Genomic DNA, 21,991 nt, shown 5'->3' with positions numbered 1-21,991 from the left:
ACAAGCACTAACCAGTCTATTTTTTCAAGGGCGACAATTTGTAATATGTTTTTTATAGCGAAGTTATATTATGTTATGCAAGTGTTGCATTGTTCCAGGGCAAATGTGCAAAGGCTGCATAGAGTGTTCGCGGTCTTCATCTGGGGATCAGCATGGGAGAGAGCTAGCCGAACCAATTTGTTTAGAAGAGTGAAGGACGGGGGTGTTGGCTTGGCACATCTTTTTGTTCGACAACTTGTCAACCGCTTTTTGTTTTTTCGAGATGTGCGCGATCCTTTTCTGCGCACCGTATGTCAACTCAGGTTGAGCGACGCATTGCCGGCGTACGTTGTTAGTACGGCAAGCATGACCGGAAAACTTCGGGGTTATCTTAAGGAAGTGGTCGACAGTGTGCGCTTCCTTTCAGTTCGTTTTTCAAAAGATTATCTATGTCAAGTGAAAAGGAAAACACTGTATAATGATGTGTGCGACATTGTGTTCCCAGTGCCCTTATACAGAGCCATATACAGTGGAGGGCCAGGACAAGACGTCCTTAAACGGGTGAAACGCATGCAGGTGCCACCAGGGGTTAAAACCTTCTTTTTTAAGCTCCACACTGGAACACTTTCCGTGAAGACATTTATGGAAGAGCGAGGCTATCTTGTGCCGTGGGGTTCAGACTGCTTGATCTGCAAGAAGCCCGAAACCATCGATCACGTGTTCTTGCACTGCTGGGCGGCTGTGTTCTTCTGGGACGTCTTGAAGCGAACACTGAAGAAAGAATTACCTGTAGACCCCCAAGGGATCCGGTATCTGCCAATTAAGGATGAAGAGGGAGTTCCATACGACTTTATTATGTTGAATGCACTCCACTGTATATGGCGGGCTCGCATGGCAGGGTACCATTGCGATGCCGACGCCCGCCCGGTTCACATATATTTTAGAGAATGTATGTCGCGGTTCGTTGATGTACAGAAATTGCAAGAATGTGCACCGGATTGGCTGTCGAGGCTAGAAGCTCTGACAGCCATGAAGGAATTTTAATTTGACGACACCGGTCCCATACGGACAGTCGGCATTATTGGAATTTTTTCTCTTTTTTTTCTTCCCCGCAAGCTTGTATTCCTGACATGTGTGTAGTATTTGTATATTCAGTGTTATGTCGAAAACCGGCATTAAATAAAAAAGTGCTTGTGGTGTAGTGGTTATCACATCCGCCTAACACGCGGAAGGTCCCAGGTTCGATCCCTGGCAGGCACAATGCGCGTATATTTTTTTGTTCCATAAGGATTTCTTCTATTAAGTCTCGTTCGACACTTTCACGGGCAGCTGTGCTTGTGGTGTAGTGGTTATCACATCCGCCTAACACGCGGAAGGTCCCAGGTTCGATCCCTGGCAGGCACAATGCGCGTATATTTTTTGAGTGTCTTAAGGATTTCTTCTATTAAGTCTCGTTCGACACTTTCACGGACAGTTGTGCTTGTGGTGTAGTGGTTATCACATCCGCCTAACACGCGGAAGGTCCTAGGTTCGATCCCTGGCAGGCACAATGCGCGTATATTTTTTTGTGTTCCATAAGGATTTCTTCTATTAAATCTCGTTCGACACTTTCACGCACAGTTGTGCTTGTGGTGTAGTGGTTATCACATCCGCCTTACACGCGGAAGGTCCCAGGTTCGATCCCTGGCAGGCGCAATGCGCGTATATTTTTTTGTGTTCCATAAGGATTTCTTCTATTAAGTCTCGTTCGACACTTTCACGGGCAGCTGTGCTTGTGGTGTAGTGGTTATCACATCCGCCTAACACGCGGAAGGTCCCAGGTTCAATCCCTGGCAGGCACAATGCGCGTATATTTTTTGAGTGTCTTAAAGATTTCTTCTGCTAAGTCTCGTTCGACACTTTCACGTACAGTTGTGCTTGTGGTGTAGTAAGTATAGTTTACACAAATCGACACAAGATGCTGTTCAGATGAGTGGAAACTTACAACGCTATACCAGTGACTCCGCTGTCCTTGCTGCACCCAATGTAGCACGTCGCTTGGTTGAGTTGCCATCCGTGATTGTAGATGTACGTCTTTCACCGGCCCCGTAATGAAGTGATTAGCCGAACCATACTACCGCGGGGGCATAGACGGCGGTGTTTTCCTGTCTGGTGGCACGGTAGGTTTTGGCTTGAAGCTAGACCTACGCGTGGACGCTGTTTTGGAGGCAGGTTCTTCTGCGCGCTTTGAATCAGAGCGCTCGTCGTCGCTGCTCGCTTTTTCTCGCGGGCGTTTAGTGACTGCTGTAGCCGGCGTTCCCATAGCGACGTCGGTGCACGTTTCTTCCTTCTTGCCGTCCCGTGTTTCGCTGGGCCCAGGCTCTTTGACAGTAGTCACGCTTACGGTATCATTTGCAGGTGTAAGCTTTTGCGGTAGTTCTTCAGTGGCACTCTGAAGTTTCTGCGCTTCGTCTACGTCGGGGGGCGTGTCCTCAGGCGCCTTGTCCTCGCTGGGATGTGCTCCACTTGCTGCTGCTGTTTCTTCGGCGTCGACCTGATCCATCAGCTGTTCGTCTAATACGTCACTACGACCCGGCCCAGTGACGTTCGCGTAGCTACGTACGCACTGGGTTTCGTCCTGGCCGTGACGGTGACACAGCCCACAACGCGGCACGCGACATTCGCGTCGTATATGGCCAGTACAGTGACACCGGAGGCAAAGCGGAGGTCTTCCTGGCACGATGACTAGTGCATGATCTTCTCTTACTCGCACCGGGTCACTGATCTATAGCGTTGTAAGTTTCCACTCATCTGAACAGTATCTTGTGTCGATTTGTGTGAACTATATTTACAATGGCCGCAAATCGTGGAATAGCCCTTTTTTTTTATTGATATGATATAAGGAGATGTTGGCGCGCAATTTAAGGCGCCGGCTACTCCTTATCTCTTGGGTGGTTCCGTCACACATCATTCAGGGTTCACGGTTACATATCAAATAATCTTTTCACACAAGCACCAGGACTTATAAAGCAACGTTTCCACAGGAAGACTATGGCAAATGTCTCCACACCTATGTAGTCGAAAGTCTCAAAAGTACAAACGATACTGTCGCCTAATAACACATTTTCTAGTGAGCGCGTCAGCGGGTACATACAATATACATGGCAAATGTCTCCACACTTATGTAGTCGAAAGTCTCAAAAGTACAAACGATACTGTCGCCTGATAACACATTTTCTAGTCAGCGGGTGGTATATACATCGTGTGAATATATTAGCACATACAGTCACAACAGAGCAGTCAACATAACATAATTCCCAAACAGATGGATATATAGAGTGACATTGAAATGAACAGAACAATGAAAGCACTAATAACGTCCCAAGATGCCGCTGTCTTCAAAAAAAGTCTTTAGTGCTTTTAAAGCGTTCTTCTGCAAGGCCAAGGGCCCAAAAGTTTCCTTAAACTGAATGGTCTGCGGTCTAATTTACTTAGCGCTGATTTAAGTCGGCATCTTAGTGTGTCGTGATGTGGGCAATCTAGAAGGAGGTGATGTATATCTTCATCTACAAATCCACAATCACATTCGGGGGTTTCCGCTCGGCCAATTCTGTGTAAGGAATGCTTTGTGTAGGCAGTGCCTAGCCTTAATCGATGAATAAGCGGTTCCATAGTTATATCTAATGACAATAGGCGGCAAGTTCAACAGAGCCGCCTATAATTAGAAAATGCTATCGATATTCTGGCTATCCAGGAAACAAAAATTGAAAGCGAGGAACAAACTGATAAGATGGTGGAAATGTTTCGGTCAAGATATAATCTCTCTGTGTGCCACGCCGTGGGTAAATCAGGGAGGTGCGCAATTTTCTCGCGTAACTCCATCGGAATTGTAGAGCAGTCTGTCATCGTTTCTGAAAGTGGTCGGTTAGTTCTTTGTGATTTTTATGTTCAAGAGGCTCTATGGCGAATTATTTGCATTTATGCACCAAACAAAGCTAGTGAGCGGATAGGTCTTTCCGATACATCGAAACCTTCTTGAAATCCGAAAAAAATGTGTTGCTACTAGGAGACTTCAATTGTGTATGCATGGCTGAAGACAACGTCAAGAACTTACCGATACATGATAAGAGTGCATTGGAACTTTGCGCAATCGTTCAGGAATACGACCTAATTGATATAGGCGATGTACTACGAGAAAAGCGAGTTCAGTTCACGCATTTCCAAGGCACAAGCCACGCCCGACTTGACCGAGTTTATCTGACCGCAAGCCTTTTATCTTTTTGCACATCATATGCCGTTAAGCATGTAAGCTTTAGCGACCATAGCTTAGTAACTGTTACAATAGGCACAAAGCGTAAAACGAGCATATTTAATTTAGACCTCTGGAAATTCAATGATAGCCTCCTGCAAGACGAAAACATTATCGAAGTAATAACGTCAAAAATTAAAGAAATGCAGTTGTGGGAGCACTTTAAGTCAGAAGTTAAGATGAGCGCAATCGAAAGAGATAGTGTCGTGCGCTACAAGGCAAAAAGAAACTGAGTTGCAGCGTACCCTAGACTATCTCTTAAATGCGGAAAGCACTGTTCCTCGCCTGCTTGCAAACAAAGTTAAAGAAGTCAAAAGGCAACTCGAGAATATTGATACGGAAAAATATCAAGGTGCGATGATAAGATCGCGTGCTGAGTGGTTCTGGATGGGCGAAACACCTACCAAGCGAGCGTTGAGCGACGAAAGAAGCTACGCTACTAGAAATGCAATAACAGAGCTGCGCTACCAAGGTTTGCTTTCCACAGACCAAAAGGTTATTGTACGAGCGCTTGTGCAACATTTCAGAAACTTGCTAGGCTGCAAGGCGAATGTGGAAGAAGGCTTTGAGACCCATTTCCTGAAATGAATGCCATGATTAGAAGATGAAGTAAAGACACAACTTGAAAGACCAATAAGTGTTAGTGAACTGGAAAATGCGATAGATGACTTGCCTACAGGGAAAGCTTCTGGGCCCGACCGGCAGGGTGCCGCTTTCTATAAATTCTTTAAGCATCAAATGGCAGAAATGCGCCTCAGAGCTATAGAAGAAGCTTACGAATCTAAAATGATGCCTCCGTCATTTAAAAGAAGCCATGTCGTACTACTACCAAACACCAAAGACCCTGCAAAAGTACTGTCAGTCGAAGCATACCGGCCCGTAAGTCTAACTAACACGGATTATAAGGTTTTTATGAAAGTTATAGCTAAACGACTTCAGTCTGTGATTACAAACTTGGTCGGTGATCATCAAACTTGTGGAATCAAAGGGAGAACCATACTCACGAAAATTCATATGACCAGAAGTATACTGGAACTATGTGACCTAATGCTCGGACGGGTAGCCATGATTCAACCCAACTTCGAAAAAGCTTTCGATAAGGTAACCCACAGCATTCTTTTCTCCCTCTTAGAACACATCAACGTAGGTACCATCATTTATGATGGAGTAAAAATGGCCTACACTGGCTGTTCTTCGAAACGAATTATTAGTAAAAAAATTAACCGAAGGCATTACAGCATACTCTGGTGTAAAACAGGAATGCCCTGCCAGTTCATTGCTATCTGAAATTTACCTCAAACCGCTGTGTTTAAATCTAATGATGAATAAAAAGATACGCGGCTTCCGGCTCTTATCACGTGAAATAAAGGTCTTATCCTATGCTGACGATGTCGCAATATTCTGCACTGATAAGGAAAGTATTCAGGAAGCTATGCATACCGCAAGAACTTTCTGCATCCTTACAGGAAGTGCAATAAGCTGGCAAAAATGCTTAGGTTTTTGCCATGGTGAATGGAAATCTACGCCAGAAATTTTCGACACTATAAATTTCAGCGAGACACCTGCTACTTACCTCGGCGTACCACTCGAACATTATCGCGACACGACCGAACAGTGGACAGCAGATACTGATCGGGCAAACGAGCAAACAAGAAACTGGGGAGGACGCAATCTCTGAATGCTTGCGCGTGCAACTGTGTGTAACTCATTCCTCGTGGCGAAAGTGTTCTATATGTTACAAGTATTATGTATGTCTAGGACGTGCGTCCAAAAATTCCCCCAGGATCTTCGCAATGTTTGTTTGGGGATCGGGATGGGAACGTACAAGCAGGCTAAATTCATTTCATTCTGTGAATAACGGAGCTCTTGGCTTGTGTCATTTGTTTTTAAGACAAGTAGTCTCAAGGCTTATTTTCCTTCGCGACCAAAGGAATGCATTTCTACAAACTGTGATACACGTCCAACTACACAATGCCTTATGTGAGTTCGTTGTTACATCATGTGGAACACCACAAGTAGTGGTGAAAGGATATATGCGCGAAGTGGTAAGCGCTTTTCGTTTGCTCAAAGCACATTTCTCGCTTGAATATTTGTCTGTTGTCGGCCGGAAGAAATTGTACAAAGACCTCGTGGATATTTTGTGCGCCCCGTGCCTATATACCGCTCAACGTGCGCTCTAGGGCCTGAACACAATGTCTTGAAGCGCGTAAAGAGAGTGGCTATCAGGCCGTCTACCAAATCTTTCTTCTTTCTTGTGCACATCGGCACGCTTCCCGTAATACCATGGCTAAGGGTTCGTTTGTACCATGGAGTATCGATTGCGGTATATGCCATAAAACGGAAACTATGGAACATATATTTCTAGACTGTTGGGACTCAGTGTTCTTGTGGGACAAAGAACCATCAAAAAAAGAATTCCCTCTGACACCATTCGGTAGTCGCTTTCTGCCTTTTGAAGAGATGGGAGAAGTGCCGTGCGACACAATAATGTTGCTCTGCATGCACAGTGTCTGGAAGACAAGAATGAATGTAGGGCATGAAGCTCTCCAACCTAGTTCTGCTCAGGAATATTTCGTGGAAAACATCCTGCACCTACGCGACATACATAAGGCCAAAGGGGAGCCACCAGCGTGGCTACCAATATTAGACAAATTGGCCACAGTTCGGTTCCCCTAACCAAGCTGCATTACCCAAAATGCAGCCGGTGTTTTTACCAATGTGCAACTACCTCTTTCTGTTTTTAACTCTAACGCGTGGAATGTCCTACTAAGAGCAAACGTGTTACCTTTTTTGTACGCGCGTTGTGTGTAAAACAAGCAATAAAAGAAAGTGCTTGTGGTGTAGTGGTTATCACATCCGCCTAACACGCTGGAGGTCTCATGTTCGATCCCTGGCAGGCAGAAGTCGGGCATACGTTTTAAGTATTCGTTGAATAAAGGGCGGATGGTAGTCAACGACCATTATAAATATGTTTTTTTATGTTTCATACCAAAAACGATTCACTTAATGAAGAATACATGCTCCAAATTTCACACAGAAACGAGCATGAAAGTCTTGGAACGTGGCGCCAAAGTTACCTCCTCCCTACAAAATTCAGCTTGGCTTCACAGCAATTTGATACAACTATACTTTTTAAAAACAACTAGAAACACGTTAAAAGTAATTTTTATGTTTCTAGAGTTGAGATTTGTGGCTTTGTAATTGGTTTTAGCTTCCGAGAGTTTGGAACATTTACCGAAGATGACATTGCAGACTGTTGACGGCAACGCAATTGTGTTCACATGTGACGCTCAGAAGACCAGAATGCCGCTTTTCTCACGAAGCCTGAAGAAAAAGCGCAGATGCTGTTGAAACCGGTGTGTTACCTTGCGTCAATAACGTGGAAAATCTGCGTTCTGGAGTTCTAGCCCCATGAAGATCACTGACATCAGAATCAGAATCAGAATTTATTGTTAGAAGTTGGGTCAAATTACAAGTATTTAGTATGGAGGAGGAGGTCCCACAGTCAATGACTGTATCGGGACCTCCTGTACAATAATAGTTATGATAATCGATATCTCAAAGCATCAGTAGCATATAATAAGGTATTATACAAGCAACAGGAAATGAACGTTAACAGAGCAGAATACAGAATTCATTACAAATAATAACAAGGTTTAGCTTATCTCACGGTAACATAAACAATTGTACGTGAAGAAAATACCAGTAGTTCATTTACAAGAACAAAAACACACAAAAAACAAAAAGCAAGAAAGAACGGACAAAAAACGGTTACAGTAAATTTTCTCATTAGTTTGTCAATAATAAATGCATTTTGAGTTCCCTTTTGAATTGGTGTAAAGAGCTTGTATTTTTCATAATGAGAGAAAGAGTGTTCCACACTGATATGGAAGTGAATTCCACGGTTTGTTTACCGTAGTTAGTGCGGATTCATGGTAAAAGAAAATTGTTATTCAACGCGAATCTGGTGGTACTATTAGTTGCCAGGTTACATGGTGAAAATGCGATCGTTGGTAGCTCATTATGTAGAAATCCGTAGAAAAAAATACCTAGGTTGTATTTAGTGCTCCATCTTGCTTTATTGCTCAAAAGCAACCCAAAGAGAAAAGTTAGAGTAACTGGCATGAAGAATTTTGCATAGGCATGACTGGTAATTGATGTGGGAATATGTCCCTCGTGAATTCTGGGCTTGATGCTTCACAACTTAGCGCTTGAGCTCGATTTCTGGAAAGCACGGTTCTTTGCTAAATGAAGGAACAATATCTGCGCAAATAACAGAACGTTCAGCGCAAGATTTTGCCCAATTGTCTTAATTTGTCTGATGTACCTACTGGACGAAAACAACCTTGTTATCTTAACTAGATATTTTAAATAAGAAAAAAATTTTCCTTTCCAAATTTCCCTTATATAAGGTTGTCAAGGTTGAAAACTCAATTTGGAAACGAATTGTAATTGAATGTTATTCTTTAGTTCGATCAAGATCCAATATTTCGGACAATATTGCGCAGAAGTTTCAACCCACTTATTAGGTATTTTCATGGCTACATTTTCATGGTTTCGCGTTAGGTATTTTCATGGCTACAGTCATCCAAACATTAGATGCGTACAGAATCCGTCTAACCTAACATCTACAGTATTTACATCAAGAATAGCACGAACGGTAACGCAATATATACATGATTAGTGGATGATTCAGTAGATGCAATGATAATTTCAGTAATATAAACACAAAAAATGTGACTCACGTGGTACAAAGAGTAAATGTTGAAAAGATTGTGTTCTTTTAAGAGTAGGCATACAACAAATATACTTCTTCTGGTGCTGAAAGAATAAGTTATGTGATGGTCGCTTTGTTTAAATGGTAGGTCAGCTGAAACCGTGCCACCTAATATGTAGAAGTTGTTCTAGCCCTTGGGGAATTCCCATAATTCAAAATTGCCGGTATTTACCGTCCTGTGCCCTCTCCAGGCGCGGTATTTTAGTAGCTGAGAGTTAAAGCCTCCGATTGTCGGACCCGACTTCGAATCCACTCGCACAACTGTGCATTTTCTTTCCTTACAATCTTTTCACAAAGAAATTAAGTATACGACGGATATCGGTGAATGCCAGCACTAGAGTGTATTAGATCGGCGCCAGCGGTGGACATCAATACGTCTAGTGGAGTGAGCCCTTAACAGCTATCGCTGTAACACAGAGCTATCACGGTAGAAGTCTGCCGCCTGTTGGTCGACGAGGACCTCGACGTGTTAGCTGTGCCGGAGACCGAAGTGATAGGGGAGAGGAGATCGGGAACACGCTGCTGGGTTTTAGGATTTTATTTATTTATTTAAGCACCCTCACGGTAAAATGACACAACAAAAAGAAATGGCTAATACGAGATAATACATGAAAATAGTTGGCAGTGGTTGCTTATGAAATATTAGCTACGAGAAGGAAAACACAAGGATATCGTATTCATTAACAAAAACAAGTTCGCAAATACAACATAAGATGTACAATACAATTACTTACTTATTATATAACGTTCTATTCAAAATGCATCGCGGTCGACAATAGTTGCTACTGATGCTGGGAGGTGATATCCACCATTGGATGTGCGTGTTAGGTAAGAAATTAATAATGAAGTAGTTCCAAGGTATATGTATATAAAGTAGTAAACCTAGCTGTACAAATCTGTTGTCTTCGGTCTGAGGATATCTAGAAGAAATTTCCAAGAAAATGTTCTAGTTATGCCCGTCCTCTCAGGTGGACCTGTGGGGAGTCTTGAGACAGAATGAAGTGCTTGACAAAATGTTCCGTCACAGATTTATGAGTGAGTGAGTGAGAAAACATTATTTCGAATCAGAACGATTCGCGTCCGTCCGGCGAGTTAGTGGGGCACCCGCCGAGGTTACGGCCAAGAGTTCTTGCCTCTCGGCGGCTTTCTTGGCCCGCTGGACTGCCAAGAGTTGGTCTTCTAGGTTTGAGCTGAGCAGCTCAGCCTGCCAGATTTTTGAAATCATAGTTTCTTTTAACCATTGCAAATATCAGACCGTATTTAGGCCTTTTGCACAATCCATGACAAACGATTTCAGCAGAATGATCCTGGGCCGACAGTATGCTTAAGACCTGTATACAAATTAAAAAATTAAATTATGGAGTTTTACGCACCAAAACCACTTTCTGATTATGAGGCACGCCGTAGTGGAGGACTCCGGAAATTTCGACCACCTGGGGTTCTTTAACGTGCACCCAAATCTAAGTACAAGGGTGTTTTCGCATTTCGCCCCCATCGAAATGCGGCCGCCGTGGCCGGGAATTGATCCCGCGACCTCGTGCTCAGCAGCCCACCATAGCCACTGAGCAACCACGGTGGGTACCTGTATACAGGTCACGACAAAAAAAAAAAAAGCATAGCATGTCAGTCAGTTTCCATGGCGATTTCTCTTGTTACGTCGTTCTTACATCTGGCTTTAGGCGACATGTAGAGACTGGAAAGTAGGGTTTTACGTGCGCCTGTATTGAATTTGTCATAACCTATAATACAACGGTGGAGGCGCCCGAGATCTTGCGGGATCTTCGGGAAATGATATGATCGGCCGATTTTAGCTGTACTGCGCAGAAGCCTCAAGCTCCCCGTTTCAAAGACGGCGGCGCCGTCCTACGGGTGACGCTAAAACGAAGGACGGCACTTGTTTAGACGGAACCCAATAGGTGGCGGCACCATTCCACGTGTTGACCTGGTGTAGTCCGCACATGCCGTTAATCGTAATTCAAACAGGTTGCAGACCCGTAGCAACATATCATTTGCGCTGTATTCGCAGCGAACAAAGAAGATCTCATGATGTAAAGGTATATTCGTCATTAAGAATTCTAAGAACTCACAATTCTTGTAAAAGCAACCTTTGTCGAGGCATGTACAGGCAGGGTCAAATATTTACGGGATGTGGGTTCCACGAAAACGTCGAATATCCGCCTAGTTGTAGCTTGTGGCCACTAAACGAGAACGAAACTATGTTGGCCGCGTATACACACTGCCAGAAGTGCAAAAGATAAGCCCCCTTGTCTTGAAAATACCATAGTGGAACATTGAGTTTTCGTAGAGAGCTGGTTACAAATTGCGTAATGTAGTTTTATCATCAATGAGATGAGTAGGGTGTGACAAACGTGTGCGTTGATTAGAGCTCTGCACGGGCCCAGGCCGACCCGAAAGCACGGGACCGGGCCGCACTCGGGCTTGAAGCCGTGGGCCCGGGCCGGACTCGGGCCCGTTCTTCAAGGGCCTAAGTCGGGCCTTTGAGCACACGTGAAAGTTATGCATTGCATGGTCCAAGGCTTTCTGTGTCAAGCTGAAAGGACACGCGATTAAGCGCTTGCTCTTAATACCTTAGTAAAGAAAATAAAAAAAATAGATGAAGTTCTCTTTTTTCCCACAAATACGAACGTTGTTTCCCCATAAATAAAGATGAATTATACAAAAAAAAAAACACTTTTCATACCATTGTTCTGTTACCGCTTTTGCGATTTCACCACTACTAATCTCGATAATAATATATTATTTTAGCGCAACGCAAGGGTGTCTCTTTCTACTTGCGCGTTTGTTTTAAGCGGTATGCTAGCAAATCCTTCTGCTGCATATATATATATATATATATATATATATATATATATATATATATATATAGCTAAAGAAAGGCGTCAGGCAGGGAGATACGATCTCTCCAATGCTATTCATAGCGTGTTTACAGGAGGTATTCAGAGACCTGGATTGGGAAGAATTGGGGATAAGAGTTAATGGAGAATACCTTAGTGACTTGCGATTCGCTGATTATATTGCCTTGCTTAGTAACTCAGGGGACCACCTGCAATGCATGCTCACTGACCTGGAGAGGCAAAGCCCAAGGGTGGGTCTAAAAATTAATCTGCAGAAAACTAAAGTAATGTTTGATAGTCTCGGAAGGGAACAGCAGTTTACGGTAGGTAGCAAGGCACTGGAAGTGGTAAGGGAATACATCTACTTAGGACAGGTAGGGACTGCGGATCCTGATCATGAGATTGAAATAATCAGAAGAATAAGAATGGGCTGGGGTGCGTTTGGCAGGCATTTTCAGATCATGAACAGCAGGTTTCCATTATCCCTCAAGTGAAAAGTGTATAACAGCTGTGTCTTACCAGTACTCAAGTACGGGGCAGAAACCTGGAACATTACGAAAAGGGTTCTACTTAAATTGAGGACGACGCAACGAGCTATGGAAAGAAGAATGATGGGTCTAACGTTAAGGGATAAGAAAAGAGCAGATTGGGTGAGGGAACAAACGCGAATTAATGATATCTTAGTTGAAATCAAGAAAAAGAAATGGGCATGGGCAGGACGTGTAATGAGGAGGGAAGATAACCGATGGTCATTAAGGGTTACGGACTGGATTCCAAGGGAAGGGAAGCGTAGCAGAGGGCGGCAGAAAGTTAGGTGGGCGGATGAGATTAAGAAGTTTGCAGGGAGATCATCATCATCATCATCAGCCTGGTTACGCCCACTGCACGGCAAAGGCCTCTCCCATACTTCTCCAACAACCCCGGTCATGTACTAATTGTGGCCATGCCGTCCACATTGTGGCCATGTTGCAGGGACAACATGGCCACAATTAGTGCATGACCGAGGCAGTTGGAGAAGTATGGGAGAAGCCTTTGCCCTGCAGCAGGCGTAACCAGGCTGACGATGATATATATATATATATATATATATATATATATATATATATATATATATATATATATATATATATATATATCCGATGTTTCAGCGGACACTTTCAAAAATTTTTCAATGTTGCCTGTGGCAGAAATCACAATTTTAGTTGATGAGCTGGTCTACTCGAATTGGTGGACAATACTTGCACAAAAAAATGAGATCGAAATTGGCTAATTACTAAAATTCACTAATTGAGTTTTCAACTAACTACACTGAGTCCTATATTGCAATTTAGAAATTCTAGCCGTGGACTTCGCAAGGCGGATCCACGTGGAACGAATTTCAAGATGACACCAGTTTCGAAATATATATTCCCATACTTTGCGGATAAATGCATTGGCGTTACATTTAATTTGTTAACAAAACGTCGTTTCATGCACTGAAGCAGACAAGTAACTGGAACGCCAATGCATTTATCCGCAAAGTTTAGGAACTTATATCTCAAAACTGGTGTCTCGAAGGGTGTTTCAGCTAACTTTAGCCAGAGTTTAAAAATATGCCAATGCACTCTAAGACAACGCGACCAAATGTCTGTTGCTCGCTTTTTTATGCAGTGTGTCAAGCAATTATTTGTATTTTGCTTATTAGATAATAACCAAGATTAATTGACCAACTTCTGAAGCAACGAAGTTAGGCAAAACATTGCAATTAGAAAGTTGTAGAGCACTTTGCAAAACGTCCGATTAGATGGTTTCTAACTCTCTATCTATTAAGTATTAGTTGTTTTCAGCTTACTGCGGATGCCCGCAAAATAAAAAAAAAACACCACGTGACATGCCCGCTTGCGCGTCAATTACTGAGCTACGAGCAAGTTCGCAGGTAAGTTTAGTCTCCAACAGCCACTCATTATTTCATATCTTACTTTCTTACAAAAGTGTCTTCAAAGTGCCAAGGAAGCGCGCTTTCTTGGACAACAGAAGAGCCGTGCCGTGAAGTCAACTTTTTGTTCAGGTTCGCGAGACGAGAGATGGGAGGCGACTTACTTCGATTTAACTCAAACTTCTACAGTTGATGAGCCTGGCGCCACTGCGCAAGCGCCGTTAACCTAAATCTCTGCCTTGTGTCGACGTTAGCATTTCGCTTCGTCATGGTCGTGGTCGTCATCGTTGCGGCCGTCGTCGTCGTCGTACTACTACTACTACTACTACTACTACTACTACTACTACTACTACTACTACTACTACTACTGGTAGTAGTAGTAGTAGTAGCAGATGGTGCATCTCACGTAAAGGAAAGGGGGCTACACAAATTTCATATAGCATGGCATCTCAAGAGCGTGAACACAGGCGGGACTGGAAGAGGCGTCGAATTATGCGAGCTTGCAGAATCACAGTCCTATATTCAGGGAAGCTGTTTCTAGCACTTGCATGAGAGAAGTGAATTGCCAGTGGTTAACCCCCAACCTTTAAAAGATTGCCTGCATATATAAGACTCATGGCATAAACTTCGTTTCGTGCAAATTTAAGCTCGGCGTCCAATTTCGTTCTCTCATGACATCGGTAAAGCATACAAATAATGCTTGTGTAACATCGTGATTAAACCACGATTACACATCAAACGTTGCCTGAACGTCAGACATAACCTACCCCATTGTTTCCATCAAATACGTATGCAGCCTGTGCCACTCTCAGTTATCCTAACACAGCAGTTAAACACTCTACACTATTTGTATAACGCCAGAAAAATAGGGAGAAAACAATTATTCGGTAACTACTTCCGAAGCTCATAATTAAGCTAGACGCGTTAATCGTTCGCCACGCAATTACATTTAAAACGTCCCGCATTTCTTCCAAACGTGTACTCGGTGTCACATGTACTTCTCTCAGCACACAGGAAACACTGCACAAAACGGCTTCAGTACATTGCTTTCCAACACATGCTTAAGGAAGTTATTGCAATCACCCTTGTCAGTTATTCCAGCCTGCCACCTGTATTCATCAAATATAAACAACGTGCCACGATTAGTTCACCGAGGACACCGGGAAAACCTACCACGCTTCTCGAGAAACGCGTGAGAACAGGGAGTCAACGAGCATTCCGTAATTATTTGCAAAGCTCGCAACCTTTAAAGCCAGAAATATTTAACTTTATCAGCTCGTTATCTTTAATGTAACCACCATTCTCACTGAGTGGGGAACTCGGTGTTACGAATAGTTCTATTAGGACACTGGGAAGCATTGCGAATAACTGCCGCATAACGCTTTCGAGCAATCACATAAGTAGTTAAGCCCTGATGCTCTTAAAGCTTTGCCCCCACATCGCCCATAATATTGTCCCGAAATCTCAACATTGTGGCCCGCTGAGTTCTTTCAGGATATTAGGCAAACTTCGCACGTGGTCCGAATACGCGGGTAAAACAGCGGGATGGTTGCATACCTAATTTTATACAAAGACACTAATTAGCCTACGCATTTTAAACCTTTATCATACATCACACAACGTATCCTTCCTAAATTAAAGAAAATCTTATAAATTCTTGGGTTTTACGTGACAAAACCACGATCTGATTATGAGGCAAGCCGTAATGGTGGACTCCAGTTTAATTTTGATCACCTGGGATTATTTAACGAGAACGCGATGTAAGGTACACGGCGTTTTTGCGTGTTGTCCTCATCACATGCCTCCTACTTCAACGAAACAAACAATGTGCCTTGTTTAGTTCACAATGGAGACCGGGGAAAAACAACTACAGTCGTCGTATAACACATAAAACTAGGGGTAAAATGAGCATTCAGGAATTCTTTTTATTGTCCGTAATCAATGCAGTATACACTTATAACTTTAGGTACATGTCAGCCATGACATGACCCCCATACTATCTAAACATAAACTGATACCAATTTTAAATATCAAAGGGCAGCGGAGAAACCTTGTAAGCGTTCCACTTAACGTCTCTAAACAGGCCGGCAGGCAGAGTTTAGCAATCTTTATTTAGCCCCTAATTAACCCATACACACGTCAAAATTTGCCTGCAGGTTATTACTGACATGCCCCCTATATATATTCGCTCCAAATGCAAACTCAACGGATGGTCGAGTTCTCGGAGGACGCCTTGAAAACCCGTATTTCACGTTTTCGAGTGCGTCTAGTTCGCGCTAACAGCTTCCTTGTAAACTAATAACGACAGCAGATTTATAGAGAATGGTAAATAGAAATGTAAAACCCCTAACACACCTAAGCGATTTGGCAATGCGATTGAGGAAAGCCCAGTCAAGCTGTTAACCTTTCCCCACCAAGGATTATCATGCCGCCATTACGCACCGCCTCCTTCTGGACGCTATTACTGTCCCGATTCTCGTTAATATTCTTTAATTATACGAACGCGCTCACTTCATCCCTCCTCGTTCACTAACGACCCCCCCCCCCCCCTATCAGTGCACGCCGAAGTGGCCATTGCACTTTATTATTTCCGCCCTCATAAAGCAATTTTCTGCGGACTTTTTGGCGTGTGGATAGATTCAAATTTACCTGTGCAGAAGCCGACGGACGCCCGCTTCGCAAGCTTTTCTCTGCAAACTTATCAATGATTCTAGTACTTTCTAGTTCGCGTCAGATGGCGGCGCAAAATGCGTGCTATGCTGCTGGCCTAGCGCTGCCGATGAGATAAAGAACGTCCGGCGGCTTGCTCGTCGCCCGTCACGATGGGGCCGACCTTGTCCACCGAACACACGCTTGAGAGCAGCAGAATACCGCAGCGCTAACGCTCCGTCACGTGTCTTTTTTGATATTTCGCGGGCTTTCTTTGCAACCCGGAAAAAACAATGACTGCGTGATACGTACCGTAAAGGAAACAACTCGATCGGTGGTTTCTGAAGGTGCTCTAGAAATCTTCCTATCATACTTGGGGTCCTCAGCCAATAATTAAAAAGTTGGGTAATGAAACATAATTAATTAGTAAGTTATGGGGAAAATAAGAAAATTGTCTGGGTTACTATAGACCCTTGCGAATAGCATGCGTTCGTTTCAATTCGCTTCCGACACGCCTTTCATTGTTAAATTCTTGGCTCAAGTTATGTGAGACACCCTGTATAAATGAAGTATTAAAGTCTACAGGTGATAGCGATGGTTTATTATTATTATTATTATTATTATTATTATTATTATTATTATTATTATTATTATTATTATTATTATTATTATTATTATTATTATTATTATTATTTTGTAGCGTGCGGATCTCTTTCGACCCTGCCTATGCCTACGTGCCTCGTTCACCGCAGCACTTCTCCTTCACTAAATGCGTAAAATCATCTGCATTAAGAGAAAAGGAATATGTGACGACATCCCGTACCGACAAAAAAAAAAGAAAGGAAAAAAAAAGAAAGGTTCGTGAGAGCTGGCTTGACGACAATTCTCGCAACACGCTTCTTCTAGCGACAAAGCCTGACATTTATCTGAATGCAGGACCACGCGTGCAGATTTCACCGCGTGTCAAACAGGGGTCAGCTGTTTTTTTACGTAGCAACCGGGAAAAGAGTGAGAATCCTCGCTCTTCACTGAGCGCAGATCCGCCAGGTGAAGAACAATACGACTGAGATGCTTAGGTGCGGAGGTGCGAGAAATGGATTCTATTATGGCGTCCTTACGGTAAGAGCAGTTTCTTCCTTCTGGGAAACTCATCTAGTCTCTGCTGATGAGACTTTCTGAGCTGAAATTGCACTTTGGACTATAAGCAGCGCCCTATAGTGGAAGGGCTACACATTTATTTCGTTTGCTTCGTGTTCTCCAACGCAAACGCCAATCGAAGCACAGGAGTGTTATTACAATCAGCCCACGTAGGAATGCGGCCACCATGGTCAGGAATGGGAACCATGTAATTATGCTCCACCGCGGTGGAGTACAGGCTGGCGCCCGTTTGCATACTTGGCGCTTATTTACACACTTAAGTCATTATTATTATTTTTTTAGTGCGGCACCTGTGTCGATATGAACCGACAGAATGGCGTTTTGGACACTCGATACCGACCACAAAGAAAGAACACTAAACTGCCCTTCCCCGACATACTTTCGAAAGAGGCTACTACGATGCGAGAGGACTGCGCAGATTGCAAGTTTACGTAGCCTGGTTGCAGCGAACCAAGCAGCCACAAACGAAATAAAACGAAGGAGACCACACGTATACAGATATGCTGGAAGGAAATTAAAGGCAGCAGTAAGGCGCCACCGCCGGTAGGCCCACAGGTCCTAGAGTCATAACAGGATATGTGCTCCGTCTGGGAACAACAATGGGTGGCCATGTGCTTGAAGCGCTCATCGAAAGCGGCGCGCTGGAAATGACGTTCGGATACGAATTGCCCGCTTGAGGCAACCGCGAAAGACAATGGCGCTCGGAGCAATCTCGTTCTCCTCTATGTGACCGGCGCGTTCTGCGAAGATATTCGGATACGGTTCAACTACGTCCGCCACGTGGGTCGCAGGAATCCTGTCTCGCGTCGCAATAACATCCACCAGCGTTGGCGATAGAAGGAAGATGATGTGCACGTCACTCCATACGTACAACGTAACACCATTCGCAATGGATTCGGACAAGCATCAGAGCATCTGCATAGCGTGAGCTTCAGTCTTCCACTCGTCCCAGATGTGATCGACGCAGGTCACCAGCTGCGGAACTCCACTTTGGTGTCACGGTGATTCACATGCGCACACAGTCATCACTTTCCTTCCTCTTTTCTTCTTTGTATTACCCTTACCCCCAGTGTAGGGTAGCAAACCGGACGCTCGTCTGGTTGACCTCCCTGGCTATCTCTCTCTCAGTCTTCTACAAAAAAAAATTAAGCACATTTTGTGGCTTTACGTCTCAATACAACGAGATGATTATGAGGCATGCCGTACAGTGGAGGGATTCCGAATTAATTTTGACCACCAAGGCATCTTAAACGGGTCCCCAATGCATGGGACACGCGCATGTTTGCATTTCGCCCCCGTTGAAGTGCGGCCGCCACGGCCGGAATTTGATCCCGGGACCTCGTGCTTAGCAGGGCAACCCCCAAGGCACTAAGGCAGCAAGGCGGGTTCAGCCTTCCAAATTTAGGCTTGCTTGTATTTTGCCTTTTGTTCTGGAATATATTATAAGTCGCACTTTCTGGTATGAGCGTCGATTCTCGTCTGACAGAATGACAATGTAATCAAAACAATTATATACTTACGCCTGCTTTCTGAGGAAGGGTAGACAGTCGTTCTTTTCCTTGCAAGCAGCAGGACCAGGCAGTGTATCTATATACAGGAAAAAGTATGCTTAGAAATGAACTCTGGCCATAGTTCTGTCTAAGCCGCTCACTTTGACGAAACGTCAAAGGCTAAGTACTCAGCTTAGTGTTCAAGCGATGTGTATCACCGTCTAACTCGCATTAAGATCGATACGAGCAGAATCAATAGGCAGTTGTGAGAAACGGCGCACGAGGGAAGAGTGCTTGATATTAGGCCAACCTGTCACCAGCTGGCTTCCTATCACGACTAACCATTCAACAACCTTTAGCGGCAGTTGATGAGGAGAAAGAGGACGAGGAAATAACTTTATTGAGAATTAGATGATAATAAAAGAAACGCAAGTCGTCTGGTCGTCCTACTCGCGCCTGGGAGGGGCCCTCTGTCCAGAGCTCCTGCGGCTTTCGCTGCCTCCAGGGCCCACCACGCCAGCTGCTGCTGGTCCCGCGAGTCCGAGCTGGACGGCACAGCCTCCCACTTTTCAATGAATCCAGCACAAGCCTGTACAAAAGAGTTGTATGGGAGTCTGCTGAAATGACACGAAAATGTCTGGTACACGAGCCCACGTCCTCGCATTACGCGTGCGATGATCTTATCAACTGAGCAATCGGGGCACTGTTTTCCTATCCACTTTCATGTAATTATACCATGGACATCTAATTACCCGTATTCTGTCTTTGGTGGGCTTATTTGTAGGCTTCTTATGATATGACTAATAAAAATCGGACCCTCGGTTTCCTTTGTTCTCTTTCATTACGTAGCGATCCCTCGAATCCAGTAGCATTGACGCCTTCAGGTAGCATGTGTAGGTTTATTAACTAGCACTATCGCGCTTTAAATACTCGCCCGGTGATTTATATATCTTTCTTGGGTGACCGCGTTGCACCGTCTAACGAATGTTATCGCTCAAAGTTTTAAGCAAAATTACACCCTTTGGGTCTTATCTTGCCACACAACGATAATGGTCATCTGTCTTGTCCTCGTTTCCTTTCTTTAACGCTGCGAGGCCGGTACTTCCAAGTCACGCACGGCATGCGCGTTATCAGCATGACAGAGCATTCTCGACAGGAAACCGTTTTCAAGGCAGCAAATCCAAGCAAGACGGATGACGATTATTGTTGTGTGGCGTAATACACCCCAAAGGGCGTACACTTAAAAGCGCAGTTCAGGACGCGCCTGCATGTATCGGAAATTTATCGAATGTCATCGAAGATCCCAGAGTAATCGCTGGTGCACGCGTGCCTTCCAGAAAGTGCTACACAGTTCACGTCGCGCATACATGTAATGAGATTACACTAGGTTTGGTGACAACAGAGAGCAGACAGAACCATCGATAACATTCGAGAAACTTTCGATGCACTCAGGCGCGTCATGCGCTAAGCGATAAGATTTATTAGACGGTGAAACGCGGTCACAGAAGAAAGATGAATACGTGTCAATTGCTAGCAGTAGACGTTGGTCGCCTTCAATGGCGCCTTCTATGTCTGCGGGTGTTTCCGTGCCGTCGAAAATGACAACGCTGGAGCGAAGTGGGATGCTGACTTGATCTTCGAGCACACTCAAGGCATGGTGACTACGAGCGCTCTCCGGCGGTATCGCTTTATCTTCGGATAGCGTTACTGACTTCGACTTTAGGGCGATGACTGCGCCGTGTTTGTTCAAGAAGTCCATGCCGAGAATGACGTCTCGGGAACGCTGTTGGATACCGAAGGTGGCAGGGTAGGTCCGGTCACGAACGGTAATCCTTGCCGTGCGGATTCCAGTTGGCAGTCCGAATTTGAGGGCCTTCCCATGCAGTCTTTCTTCAGTTTGGTGGCGAAGGGTCCACTGATGATGGAGTAGTCGGCTCCTGTGTCCACGAAAGCGGTGACTCCGTGGTCGTCGAGAAGCACGTCGAGGTCAGTGGTTCTTTGTCTTGCGTTACGGTTATGTCGCGGTGTCGGATTATGGTTGCATCGCATTGTGCCGTTGTTGTCACGTCTCGTCATCAGATCTTCTGTAGGCGGCCTAGTCTTGGCTCCGAAGCTTCGTCTTTATGGCGGCGTGTCGTTACTATGTAGCTGACATCATGACGAAGCTCGGAAGCCAAGACTACGCGTTTCACCCAAGAAAGTGCGCGTGTCAATACTGAATTCAGTTTTATTTCCTCAAAAGCCTTGCTATCGAGAACTGGGTTACATGTTGCTGTTTTATTGAACTACAAGTTCTGTTCGTAAGTCGATAAAGAAACGCGTTTCCGAGACAGCGAAGAAAGAAAGCTGCCGGCTACCTGACTTGACACGACGTAAGCGTTCAGCACAATCAGGTCATGCAAGGCAGATCACTTCCTCTTAGCCGGAGGCAGCGTCGTATCGTGATGCATCGTCGAGCACGACTGACCAGTTCCGGCACGTGTTACCAACATAACGCATACTTTAGATTTATTTAATTCCGTTCCCACAAATATCGTGCCGTTCAAACTGCCGTATGCTTGAGCCAACCCCGGAGCGGCCGTTTCTGTGCCAAGTCGATTCATAACAGGCGGGCCCAAGGAGCATTATTGACGATATAGGTGCCGTGTCACGCGAAACACTGCGCGCTAGCTACGTTTAAGAGAATGATGCGACATATACTGGCTTTCCCTTATTTTTTGCAATATAAATTGTATGCATGGATACTATAGGATAATTTCTGCCGTAGCCGTGATGTTCCGAATGTATATGAGTATAATACCACAAATAAAATTGTCCGGCAGCCAGATATGAGCAAAGGTCTCCTAGCACAGAAGCCCGATACTCCAAACATTAGGCCGC

At 44.4% G+C, this 21,991-nt stretch overlaps 5 non-coding genes across 5 annotated transcripts; all 5 read left to right on the top strand.

The window, feature by feature from the left end:
- Positions 1–1,166: 1,166 nt before the first annotated feature.
- On the top strand, positions 1,167–1,239 carry TRNAV-AAC (transfer RNA valine (anticodon AAC)). The gene has a single exon. It is a non-coding gene; the product is annotated as a tRNA-Val (tRNA).
- Positions 1,240–1,310: 71 nt separating this feature from the next.
- On the top strand, positions 1,311–1,383 carry TRNAV-AAC (transfer RNA valine (anticodon AAC)). Its single transcript has one exon. It is a non-coding gene; the product is annotated as a tRNA-Val (tRNA).
- Positions 1,384–1,455: 72 nt separating this feature from the next.
- Positions 1,456–1,528, top strand: TRNAV-AAC (transfer RNA valine (anticodon AAC)). Its single transcript has one exon. It is a non-coding gene; the product is annotated as a tRNA-Val (tRNA).
- Positions 1,529–1,601: 73 nt separating this feature from the next.
- TRNAV-UAC (transfer RNA valine (anticodon UAC)) lies at positions 1,602–1,674 on the top strand. The gene has a single exon. It is a non-coding gene; the product is annotated as a tRNA-Val (tRNA).
- Positions 1,675–1,747: 73 nt separating this feature from the next.
- Positions 1,748–1,820, top strand: TRNAV-AAC (transfer RNA valine (anticodon AAC)). Its single transcript has one exon. It is a non-coding gene; the product is annotated as a tRNA-Val (tRNA).
- Positions 1,821–21,991: the final 20,171 nt, after the last annotated feature.

The sequence above is a fragment of the Dermacentor variabilis genome, chromosome 4 (genome assembly GCF_050947875.1).
Source record: "Dermacentor variabilis isolate Ectoservices chromosome 4, ASM5094787v1, whole genome shotgun sequence".
In the NCBI taxonomy this organism is placed as follows: Eukaryota; Metazoa; Arthropoda; class Arachnida; order Ixodida; family Ixodidae; genus Dermacentor; species Dermacentor variabilis.
The sequence above is the reverse complement of the archived record's forward strand: the minus strand, read 5'-3'. Positions and strand labels throughout refer to the sequence as shown.